Source organism: Canis lupus, chromosome 15 (genome assembly GCF_003254725.2).
Source record: "Canis lupus dingo isolate Sandy chromosome 15, ASM325472v2, whole genome shotgun sequence".
Classification (NCBI taxonomy): domain Eukaryota; kingdom Metazoa; phylum Chordata; class Mammalia; order Carnivora; family Canidae; genus Canis; species Canis lupus.
In genome coordinates this window covers 28,139,768-28,152,484 of record NC_064257.1, presented here as the reverse complement: position 1 = coordinate 28,152,484, position 12,717 = coordinate 28,139,768, and the positions used below count along the sequence as shown (strand labels likewise).

General features: G+C 33.7%; 1 protein-coding gene across 2 annotated transcripts in view; it reads left to right on the top strand.

Moving 5' to 3' along the window:
- Positions 1 to 12,717, top strand: part of MGAT4C (MGAT4 family member C) — a 717,101-nt gene that overhangs the window by 81,074 nt on the left and 623,310 nt on the right. For both annotated transcript variants that reach the window (XM_035698743.2, XM_049094033.1), the window contains exon 2: positions 8,621 to 8,653. The gene's annotated coding sequence lies outside the window, so the exon portion shown is untranslated. The remainder of the gene's footprint in view (positions 1 to 8,620; positions 8,654 to 12,717) is intronic.

The window sequence follows — 12,717 nt, the reverse complement described above, 5'->3', positions numbered from 1 at the left end:
GAGAGCAGGAGAAAATTTGAGGCAAAGGGAACTAGTACAACAAAATCTTAGAGTAAAAGAGTGAATGGACTATAAAAATACAATATGAGTTAATGCTCATAAGTTTAAAGCTAGTCCAGCTGGTTTGGGGTTTCTTTCAGGCTGGTACAATGGTGCAGTTTTAGATGTGCAGCTGGTGGAGATTTGGATTAAACTGTAATTGTGGCTTAGCTAAGAGAATAAACAGAAATGTGATAGAAAACAAAGGATAAAAAAAAGAAAACAAAGGATGTTGCATTTATTTAAGTGAGATATTTTACAATAGCAATTAAATTTAAGCTTGATGGTAAGAGAAGTCTGGGTGTTGGATCAAAGGTGAGAGATAAGGAAATATACTAAGGTCTCACTGGCTTCAAACCATTGTTGGAGTTGGGCTTTTAGAGGGATTGAGCTGGAAAGATAGAACATTTTGGTAAGATACACTTGAAATTGAGGTTGTGGAAGAGCAGCAGTGATTAGTAACAACAGTCATGGATATGATCACAGAAGTGATTTTGAAATTAGAGTGGGAACCAAGATGCTCCAGAAGAATGGAAAGGTCTAGGACCTTGAGTTTACTGCTGAAGAAGTAGTGTTGGAGATAGTTGCAGTGAGCCAGGAGCTAATATCCTCAAAGAACAAAGGGAGGCAACATGGGAGACAACAGCCAAGGAAGTGTTTTATAGAGGAAAGACATTCATTTGTCTGGAATAGGATGATGAATACAAAAAGGCTACTTATCACACTTTGAGCCCCAGCCTTATTAAGTCTACAGAAGAAGCAGTATCATCAGGAAAGAACCAGATTTTAGTTAGAACAAGACAGTGGGAGAGACATTCAAGGGAGAGACTGAGGACACAATTTTGCTAGTGATTAAACTTGAGAGAAAAAGAAAATGTGGATGGTGAATGGATAAAGAGGATTCAGAAGAGATCTTGGAGTAGGAAGAGACTTCACAGATAAGATAATATTTTATATCTTGAAGGCTCTTCATAATATAACTAATACCCAGTCTTTTTGAGTATTTTCTGACTGGCTTGTTCAAGGAAGCCCATTCCAAAAAGGAGATATTTTCTACGTTCAAAGCTACTTCCATTTGCCTGAAAATTAAATAAAATCCATACAACACAGGCTCCTTATGATTAGGACTTTCCATTATTTCCTGTCTCTGCTCCCTGTTTTGATTATGAGATTCAGTCTCTCTGGTTTACCTACTGTCTTCCCTCTTCCTTTTCCGAGACTGGACATTTATAGATCTCCTAGTTACTTGATTCAAATAACTGATCATTTTATCAGCTGACCACCCTAACAGCTACCACCATTTCAAGTAACTTTGGTGAGGAGGTAGCCAATTCATTGATCCCCAATTGTCTCACTGCCTTCTACTTTCACATTATTCCTCCATAGAAGGAATAATAATCCACCTTCTCTTTCTGGCCATTTCATATTACTCCTTTAAAAAATATTCTTGACTTCTTTGCACTAATCTCACACCACTGAAAGAGTGCAACGATGGACAAACCCCTCTCTGTGCCTATATCCCAAGAGCTAAGCATCAAACAGTAGATTGGAGGTACTATAGTTTCACTCTCACTGCACTTAAGTGGGCTTTCCGCAATGCATTCAAGAAACTGTTTCTCCAGAAAGTTTACTTTGCTTTTTCACACAATAAAATCACATTTTAGCCACTCTACTTAAATCTTTTATTACTTCTTTTTTCTCTTTATTAATCTCAGTTTATGGCTTCAATCCCTACCAAGAATGCATCAGATAGTAACCCCATAATATTTTTGCTACCATATCTAAAAATTAACCTGCTGCCCTCCCTTCTCACGACCATGAGGAAAGTGCTGCTCCAAGTCAAATCCATTCCCTTCATGTGTGCTTCTTTGCTCCTACCGCACTTCTGGATCTTCTGTGTCCTGCATCTCAGCATCTTGATTTCTACCACACACTGTCTCTGCTCAGTCAGACATGATCTAATACCTGTAATCTTAAGCAAGACAAGCCTTGACTTGACCTCATATATCCCTTTAGCTATGACTTTTAACTGTCTGTTGTTTCCTATATCCTTTCATAACCAGCTTTTCAAGAGAATTTGTGTGTGTGTGTGTGTGTGTGTGTGTGTGTTTCGTTTGTTGTTTTACTTATACTATTTCAACTTTCTCACCCTCCATTTGATTTGCCACGCTTACCATTCTAGAGTTCTGCTTGCAGGGTTATCAATTAATAACATGTTTCTATCCTAATTTAGCTGTCAACTATTTTACATAATTGAGCACTGTTTTCTTCCTGTGGAGATCAAGGGGATGTTTTGTGGTTATATATTCTCAGGCTCTAAAATTCAAGTGATGACAAAATGTAATTATTTTAATTTCTTTCTTCTTATAACCACAATTAGCTTTTGAGTTCCGGTTCTGCTTGGTAGCAGAACAAAAAAACAAAGATAACTGAATCAATTCTAAGTAAATTCATCTGCTTGAAAGTATTCTCAGGCTTAGGTTTTCAGTCAGATCAAAACTGCCTTTCTCCCTCCTCTTTCTTTTCTTCCTGGATGGGTTTAGTTTCTGAAAAGTTTATAAAATGCAATAATATCAGATGGTGAGGCATCTGGACTTCATCCTTCCTTTGTCCTAGATTGACATCTGTTGCAATGTACAAGCATGTCCCATGTCCCCACCACGATGGCATCTGTTGAGGTTTCTGTATTCCCACATGGTTTCTTGACACACATCCTTACACTGCTCTTTGTTATAATTTCCTCTCATCATGACCATGGATCTCTTCAACATCTGCCTGCTTTCTCTCTCTCAGCCAGGTGTCTTTGCCTTATCAGAGGCAAAGAGAAATCCTGTTGCTTTCTTGTGTTACCCAGGGACCACATGAGACTTGCTGTGGCTGCCTTGTCTTTTCCCTCTTCAGCAGCAAAGAGACCTCTCAGCCCTTGCTTCAGTTTTATCTGGGGTACTAGGGAATCCTAAAAGGATATTTTTTCACATTGTCCCAGAAAGGATTAGGGTAAATGCATCCTTCATTCATGGGTCCCCAAACTCTTTAGTAATTTCTGTAAATACTGATTAAACTTCTGTTTTAATTTTTACTGATTTATGAGCAGAAAAGACAGTGCATAAAACCCCTTAGGTCCCACCAGGGTCTAAAGGATTCTCTCCAACACATTGTTCAACTCTTTTCTCCTACCAAAAGGAGTAATTATACTTATTATTTGAATGAGGGGGAAGAGCAATTTAATGTTTCCATTCTTCCCACTCTTTGTTATATCAGTAACATACCTTTCATTAAAATAATAATCAAAGACTTAGCATCTCTGCTTTTAGGTCTCTTGTTTTCACTCATCTCAGCTAGCGGGTCTAGGGAAAAAAAGGACCACATGTTAAAGGTGAAGATACTTGGTGAAGATTAGAGGGAGAGATTTGCATTTCTGCAGGAGGGCAGAGTAAGTGATCTGCCCATCTCTTTAGGGAAAGATTATAAATGCTGACTAGATTAACACATTTAAATTTGTTGATGAGCAGAATAGAAAGTAAGGAATACTCTGAGGCAAAACTAAATGAAAGGAGAAAATGAAAAGTCATAAGCAATATGCTGATCCTAGCTTCCATCTTGAGAGCAATTGCAAATTCTAGTGAACCTGAGTTTTAGTTTTCATAGATTTGCAGAGCATAGAAAATAGAGAGATAAATTAAGTACTTTTTTAAATTAGGAAGGCTAAAAGACTATAATCCCATCATAAAGCTGGGTCCACCAAATTAGCTAGTCCCTGGATGTAAGTGTAAAAAATATGTAAATGTACATTTACTGAGGGTTATATAAGAAGATACTCTTATCTTAAATCCTAGTGCTGAATAAGAGGGAAAAATAATCCTAGCTAAAAACCAACCCTTATATTGGATTATAGCCTGAATTTACCTTATTTAATGTAATGTGAAAGACTGTAATGCAACACTACAGTTGAAAGAGGTCCTAGTTTGGTATAGTCCCCTAGTCACCTGGCAGAAATAATTGTGAATTTTCTCTGCAAGGAACTCTCTTTAGTCCAAGCCACAAATAATTCCCATGAGTTAAATTTTAAGAAATACAAATTTATAATAAAAAATCACAAACACCCAATGAAATAAGATACTGTAGCCAGAGTCTCCAAAAATGAGTCAGAATATCAAAACTGAATCTACAAAATAAATATGCTTCATGGGTTGGATAAATAAATCAAAGTACTAAGAAGAAGATAGGGCACCAGGGTGGCTCAGTTGGTTGAACATCTTCCTCTGGCTCAGGACATGATCCTGGGGTCTTGGGATCTATCCCCACATGGGCTCACTGCTCTTTGAGGAGTCTGCTTCTCCCTCTCCCTCTGGCCCTCTGCCTCCCCCTGCCTGTGCTCTCTCACTCCATCTCTCTCTGAAATAAATAAATAAATAAATAAACAAACAAATAAATAAATAATAAAATCTTTTAAAACTAAAAAAAAAAAAAAAAAAAAAACGTACTGAGAAGAGGAAAATAGCAAGAGATTATTAAAGAGACCAAAAAGATTTAGCTAAAGATTCAGAAGATTGGTTTGATATTGAAACTATTATTTTAAGTCAGAGTCTCTGGAAGCAGACTCTGAGAAACACATGTACATGCAGGAGGTTTATTTGAGTGTGTTCTTGGGAGAAAAAAAACAAAAAACAATAACACCTTCTACAGGGCGGTAAGAGAAGCCTGATTAAGTGATGCAGTTGATCAGGAGCCTCAGCTGATCTTATCATAAACTCTGGACCTACTCACTCCTAAAATTACTACTCAAAGCCAGACGCATTTTTAGTGTTTCTATTATAGAGAACAGCAGCCATCCCACAGATGGAACATAAGGTTATAAGGGGAAAATGAAATCAGAGGCATGAAAATTTCTTAGAAATTCTGAAAGTTCTGCACGCATGGTTATCATGACCATCTATCCAGGAATCAAAAGTATAGCCACTGGAGTCAGATAATTTCAATTCACTCCTGACTCTGACACTCACTAGCTACAAGACCAAAAGCAAATTATTGTCTCTCTCTTTTCCTCAGTTTTCCCATATCTAAGGTGAAATGGATAAAACCTACCTCTAGGATTGTTGTGGAGGAGAGGACGTAACTGAAGAACAAGCATAACACTTATGCAATAATAGTTTATTAAATATTATCTGATACAATAAAAATACTTTTAAAAGGGGAGAGGAGGATCATAATCATGATCCCTAATTTAGCTTCTGCCTAAATTTTTTCTATATTTACTTTGATGTACTATTTTAATTCCCTGCCCCTAAGACATTTCCTGACCATAGCATATACAGAACCTAATTCTCGCTCCAAAAGCAAAACAATATTTTATTGAAGTTTCCTTTTATTGAAATATATGCATTCTGAAACATCAGGAGTACTCTTTCTCTGATGATTTTTTCTAAACTTTTAAGAATAAAATCACCCATCTTACCTTTGTTATTGCAGCATATCACATATTTGCATTGTGATACTGTTTCATGGACTAAGCATTTTAGAATAGGGTGATTCCTTTTACCTTGTTCCTACATTGACAAAACAAGTGTAGATTATAGCATTGAGATTTTTATTGGCAGAAGCACTATTAAATAACTTTGAAAAATATATTTTTTATCTGTGCCCTGAAAAGACTATATATGATTTTCTTCTTGCATTTGTTTTCCTTCCCTTCGCACAACTGAGGTACAATTGTTTTTACTAAAATAAAGTCCCTTTATTCTGGCCCTTTGAAAAGAGCAAAATTACTGCTAATCTTTATGTTGAAATTTCCAACCTTTCCAGTAGAATTGGAATAAATCTTAAATGGAAGCTGATCCACAGCAGATTTCTTTATAGCAATAAACAAGTACTTCATTTTATTCTTTATGTTTGACCAGATTTATCCTGTTCTTCTTTAAAGAAAATCTGGGGCAAGTTGGCTCCTACAATAAGCTGTCAAGATGAAAAATCCACACTGTAATGTCAATTTGCAATGCTTGTGGTTCAAAGGATATTTATGGCACATGTGATTTATTTTTCAATCACCTAAGATTTAACAAAGAAACTATATCATGATTAATCTCAAAAAAATTGAGAGGTAATTTATTTTTACAAATTCTGGTTGAACAGCAAAAGCATGTCATTTCTAAAGGTGCTATTAGGAACAACAATAGATACCAGTTATTGAAGTATGTATAGACTGAATATTTTAAATTGCAAAGAAAACAAAAGGCAACACCTGAGGAAAAACTAATATAGATACTCTACTGTCATTTGGGGGAATGCTTTCATGGATATTAGATAGGTAAAAGTGATGTATAACATCTTTTTAGGGCTTTAAAAGCCCTAAATTAATCTCATAACATGAGATTAATCTTTTATTTTTCAAATGCATGCCATCCTCCTGAGTCTAACATGGTAATTTTAAAACCAATTTTGGCTTTCTTTTTTTTTTTTTAAGATTTCATTTATTTATTTGAGAGACAGAGAGAGAGACCACAAGCAAGGGGAGTGGCGGAGGAAGAGGGAGAAGTGAGCTGCCTAAGCAGGACACCAACACCTGGGTATTCCAATCCTGGGATCCTGGATCATGACCTGAGCCAAAGGCAGACGCTTAACCTGCTGATCATGCAGGCAAGAAAACTCAGGTTTTCTTAATAATAAAATTGACAAAAATAAATTAATTGAGATGAAAATTCAACAGTGTTGGGATAGCTCCTATGTTTCAAATGCTCCGATTCTTGATTTTGGCAAATGACTTCTTGCACTTCTTAGCATTAATTTAGGACAATCTACTTTAGAATTAATCCCCTAACATTCACTTTTCAGCTGTATTCTATTCAGGATTAAACCTTATAAACCTGCCTTCTGCTGAGTAAGTTCTTGGCTTCCTTACTTATACAATTTTATTTTCTTAATGATAACATCTATCATTGCAAATTGCACCTGACATAAATTCTCCTTACGGTCTTTCTCCTTGCTTTCCTGCAAAACTGTTTTAGTCTTGTTTTAACTATAAAAACTAATAGTTGACAGTTTTTGCTAAAGTGCATTATTCTATGACTGAAGATTATATAAACTACTAATTGTTGTTCTTTTATCACAAGTATGTAAACAGTATGTTTGGATGTGTTTGAATAGATATTGAAATATCTAAGATACAGTGTTAAAAAAGTTAGTTTGAAAATAGTGTGCTTGTGACTATAGTTGTCTGTATAAATATATTTGTTCTTTAAATAACAATGTTAAAACATGTTGGTATGTGCATAGAAAAAAATCTTGTATGACTTGCAGCAAATTCAGCATTCATTTATTAAGTGGGATCATGGTGAATATCCATTCCCTATACCCAATGTGTTATAATTGGCAAGAGTTTTGTTTTGGTTTGGCTTAGTTTAAAATTAAAATATTGCATTTATTTCAACACAGCTGAATTTAGTGTGGAAAGGGTTTTTGTTTGGTTGGTTTGGTTTGGCTTTGCACTCTGTTTTGGTAATGAAACATGGGAAAAGCCCACATTTTAACAATGACTAATTCTAGGAGGTAGAATTATAGGCAATCTTAATTTCCTTGCTTCTTGACTATATTTAAAACATGTGTTCATAAAAAAGAATTATCAATTTAGGCAGTGCAAGGTAGAATCATGAGAATGGCCTAACATTCAAAAACTTCTTCATTTATGACACCTGTAAAAACATCTCATTTCTCATACACTTTGTTTTGGAAATATGCTTTTATTATTATGGTTAACTCTTGATGAAATGTATTTGTCAATAAAGTACCTTAATTGTGTGAGCATTGTTAAATCAGCAAACCAAATATAGTACATCATAGCTAAGTTATTGCTTGACTTTCTCAAAAACGTCAGTCAATTGCTTTTGAGGGGAATGATAAGTGAGATTTTTCTTTAGCATTTTTTTTCTTGGTGGTTATGTCAGCTTTTTGTTTCTTGTTTTTTATTAGAGTCACAGGTAATGACAGGAGAAAAATAAGATACCTTCTTTCATATATATCAGGGAAAATAGATTGGGAAGATTAGTTTCTATTTGTAAAAACAATTTTTTTAAATAAAATAAAAATAGTACTAAGTAAGCCATTAAGATAAGCTATTTCTTTCCTTTCTGTTTTAATTTGCTAAATCACTCTTTCTTATGAAAGGCATTTGGGTTTCATTAATTTGTTTTAATATTCTTATATCATGAAGTGTGCATATTTTATTCCTAATTATCCACTCTATTCTTCTGGCTAGTATTGTCTTTCTTTGACATCCGGCTTTCCTTTGCCTCTTCAAACATCTCCAAAATATTTAAGATATTTGATAGCTAATGGTAATGTCAGAGGACATTTTCTGGATCCAAGCCAATCATAATGTCTTTAAGTAATGTTTATATATACCAAGCTTGCCAGCTACTTACCCAGCGCATAACAGAAGATAAATGTACATCACTCTACTACCAAGACTAAAAGAAGCCAAGCCACCTGACTGCTAGCAACCTAATTTTTACATAGCTGTTTATAATTCTCATCGTCATGTTACAGCAATATGATTTATTAATCCTTCTGGCATTTTTCTCCTTGACAGCTTCTCAGCTGCTGTTACATCCTTCTTGGATGGGTAAGTTCTATATACTATTTTGAAACTGTGAGTCAAATCTTATGTGTTGAGACTTCATTTGTTTTAGGCACTTAGTCTACTAAAGGGGAAGAAGTTGAATTTAACAGTATCAAGACTAGAAAAAATAGGGTTCAAGAGAAGTAAAAATGAAGAAAAATAAATTTGAAGATGTGATTGCAATAGAAACTTTCCATAATTTTAACTCAGAGTGAGTTAAATATAATTTACATTATAATCTTTATAGGCAGGCTGTAGCATTTTACTCCAAATGGAATATATACTTTTAAGATCTTGGCATTCTGTTATGAGTATTCAAGTACCATTTGATTCAGTACCATTTTTGCAAGAATATTTAGAATTTTGCACCTTTTAACTATACTTTAAATTTTCTTTTTTAAAAATATATCTTTATTTTTTTAAGATTTTGTTTATTTATTCATGAGAGACACAGAGAGAGACAGAGACAGAGACACAGGCAGAGGGAGAAGCAGGCTTCATGTAGAGAGGCTGATGTGGGACTCGATCCTGGATCTCCAGGATCACACCCTGAAACTTTTATATTTTCAAGTTACTTTAAAATTATCAAAGTTAGCTAAAACCACCAGTTCAAGATAGTATTTATCCATTATTTTCATGTAATTATTATATTATAAAATTAGATTTGATGTTACTTACAAATTATACATATTAAATACAAACAGTAAAAAAAAGCTATTGGAAGGGAGAGTGTATACACTCAATTTTGGTTTGTTTTTTTATAACAAAACCTGGAAAAAGACCAGAATCATGTAGATTCACATATATTAACCATGACTAACTCCAAGAGAGAGAATTATAGGTAATCTTAATTTTCTTCATATATGTTTATATATATTTGCTTCCTATTTATATATTGCATACACACACACCAATGATTTAGCTCTAAACAGGCTTGTATTGCTAGAATTTACAACAAAAAAGAGAAAAAAATTAATACCATAGTTTCCTTTATCTAATAAATGAAATGAAGTATTTTTATCTAATAGGTACAGACACATTTCTTTATGCGAGTAAATCCAGAAGCAATTCAGCCATTTAAAATATATTATGTACTATCATATTGTCAACTATAAATTTCCATAGACTTTTTGTTGCAGATGGATAATTTGTATTTTTAGATCTCTATCTGATCTGCTGTCTGCATATTGGCATTCTACATCTATAGTGTAATACTTGATATTAGTGAAAATTTTGCTATGGAAAATGAAGATAATGTGGGTTCATGTCACTTCCTTATGATCTAATTTGATACTGTTAGTTTAAAATTGTGAGAGTAAGGTACAGTTTATCATGAGATGATCTCACTCAAAATTCAGATGCTTCAAATTGGCTGCTATTAAGTGATAAATTACATTTTTGTCATGATTATTTGAAAGTTTGAGATGAGTATCTATAGGAGTATATTCTCTAGTGTTGATTAGAGAAGGATCTGTAATCTTTAGACATTAACAATCTTCTGTGAAAGCTTTGGTATGTGATTGTATGTTTCCTCAACTATTCAGATGCTATCACATATCTTCATAGAAGTAAATAAAACAAATGGTTTATTTCTGTGGGAAAAATGCAACCATAATGCAACTTAGAATACTTTAACCTCTGTCAGGAGCTTGTTTTGAGATGCCAGAGTTCTTCACTATTATATTAGAAAGTAATACTGTTTGTCTACAGTTTGTGATTTTATTTTATTTTTTGTTATTTTATTTTTAAAAATATTTTATTTATTTATTTGAGGGAGAGAGCAGAGCAGGAGAGAGGGCATGAGTAGAGGGCAGGGGCAGAGGGAGAAGCAGGCTCCCCTCTGAGCAGGGAGCCCGCCACAGGCTCTGTCCCATGGTCCTAGATCTTGACCTAAGCCAAAAGCAGATGATTAACCAACTGAGCCATCCAAGTGCCCTTGTCTAAAGTATTTTAAGCATATCTGTGGTGACTGCCAGTGAGTACACAAAATAAGAATTTTAGTCTCTGTGTCTATCTAGTTTCCTGTGGAGTCTTTTGTGTGACCGAGTCTAACTCAAAATCTTTTACTACTTATACCCAATTTGTTTAAGTTCCCTCAGAACTGGTAAACAATCAAGGAGAACCAATTAAGCAATTATTAATTTTCACAAAGCTTCTTGTTCATTAAAAAAGGGAGAAAAAGAGGAAAATCTGGTGTACCCTAGATTTTAAGAAGTAGACTCCTCTATTTCAATCTCTTCTTTTATAGTATATAATAATATGAGGTAGGAGGTAGGAGATAATCTCACAACATCCAGAAAACTTGAATTTTAAGTCACTTACCTTTATTAATATAGTAATACTATCAGAGACCCATTTAAAGTTAGTGTTGATTTTTACACTTTTAGTAATTTGACAAATAATTTACTTAGGTTCATGTTATTAAAATGACATTTTACCAAAGCAAACTGTATATACAAGGAAACTGTATATACATTGTTTTATATACATGTGTGTACATTGATTGTGGTATATGTAATATATATTATATATATATCATAATAACATATGTATACAGTTAATGCTTAAACAGTCATTATAAGGTTTTAGACTAGAGAAAGTGGATGCCCCAAAAGATAGCTCTGGCAGTGATAACAATAAATTTAAAGTATTAATCTTTATTCATTAATAAGTGTCTCAAAAATTGGGTAAATAAATTTAAAGTATTAGATTACCCAATTTTTGAAACACTTATTAATGAATAGATTAATTTTAGAAAATTATTAAGAATGCCTAGAGTTTTGTCAAAATTCAGCTACGTAAAGCTTCATCATTGGGACAAGGGCAGCAGTGTCAAAGAGGTCATTAAAGATTGTTGCATCTTGCACTTTATTATCATGAAGTAAAGATTTACGAAGAATTATTAATTGGACAAAAGATTTACAAAGAATTATTAATTGGACACTAATTTATTTATTATTTGAATCATAATTAATGACAAAGTGTTTATTTTGAATCACAATGAAAGTGTTTCATATTTTTAAAAAGTCATGTGTAGTAAAAATCTATGAACTTAAATTTTTATTCAGGTTTGGAGCTTTTCAGCATCTTATAAAAAATGAAATTTCCAGTGCTTGGGTATTGTGTAGAATGTGTCCAGATAAAGAAAAAACCTACATGTGCTTATACAGTAGCCTTATTTTTCAATAGCCCTAAACGAAGTGCCTTGACTCTCTTTTGCTTACCTAAGTGAATTAAGACATACCTGTACTCAGTTTGCAAACATGCAATTTCAGAGACGTTTGCAGAGGTGAGAAATTTGTTTCATGCTTGTTGCATGTTTACCAGTGAACTTTATTGTAGTTGTTACATTTTATTTTTTATCAAATTCAGAGAATTAGGAAAAAGATTATAATGATATTTTGATTTACATGTAATTATGAATTTCTAAGGATAACAATTATGAACCTGGCAACATTAATATTTTTATATTCTCCAAATTCAAAGAGTAAGAAGAACCAACTTTCTTAGTTAATTGTTATATAAATTACTGAATAAACACTGTGTGATTGGGGCTATCAGTGTATAAAAGTGCTGTAAGACTTGGAACATTATTTCAACCTCAATGCAGCACATATGCCTCCATATTCTTCTCAAGAAGCAGGAATAAGGGTGCCTGTGTGGTTCAGTTGATTTAGTGTTTGATTCTTGATTTTGGCTCAGCTCATGATCTCCATCCAGGTCCTGAGATTGAGGGCCACATCAGGTTCTGTGTGCTCAGAGTGGAATCTGCTTGAGATTCTCTCCTGCTCTCCCTCTGCCCCTCCCTCTACTTGCACACACATACGATAGATGATAGATAGATAGATAGATAGATAGATAGATAGATAGATAGATAGATGATAGATAGATAGATAATAGATAGATAGATATATGATAGATAGATGATAGATAATAGATAGGATCTTTTAAAAAAAGCATGAGGACCCCTGAGTTTAGCATATATAGAAATATGACAGACCTGTGGTTTTCATATGTAAACCATATCTTTCCCACTAAAATAACCCAATGTATTACATGCATATCAA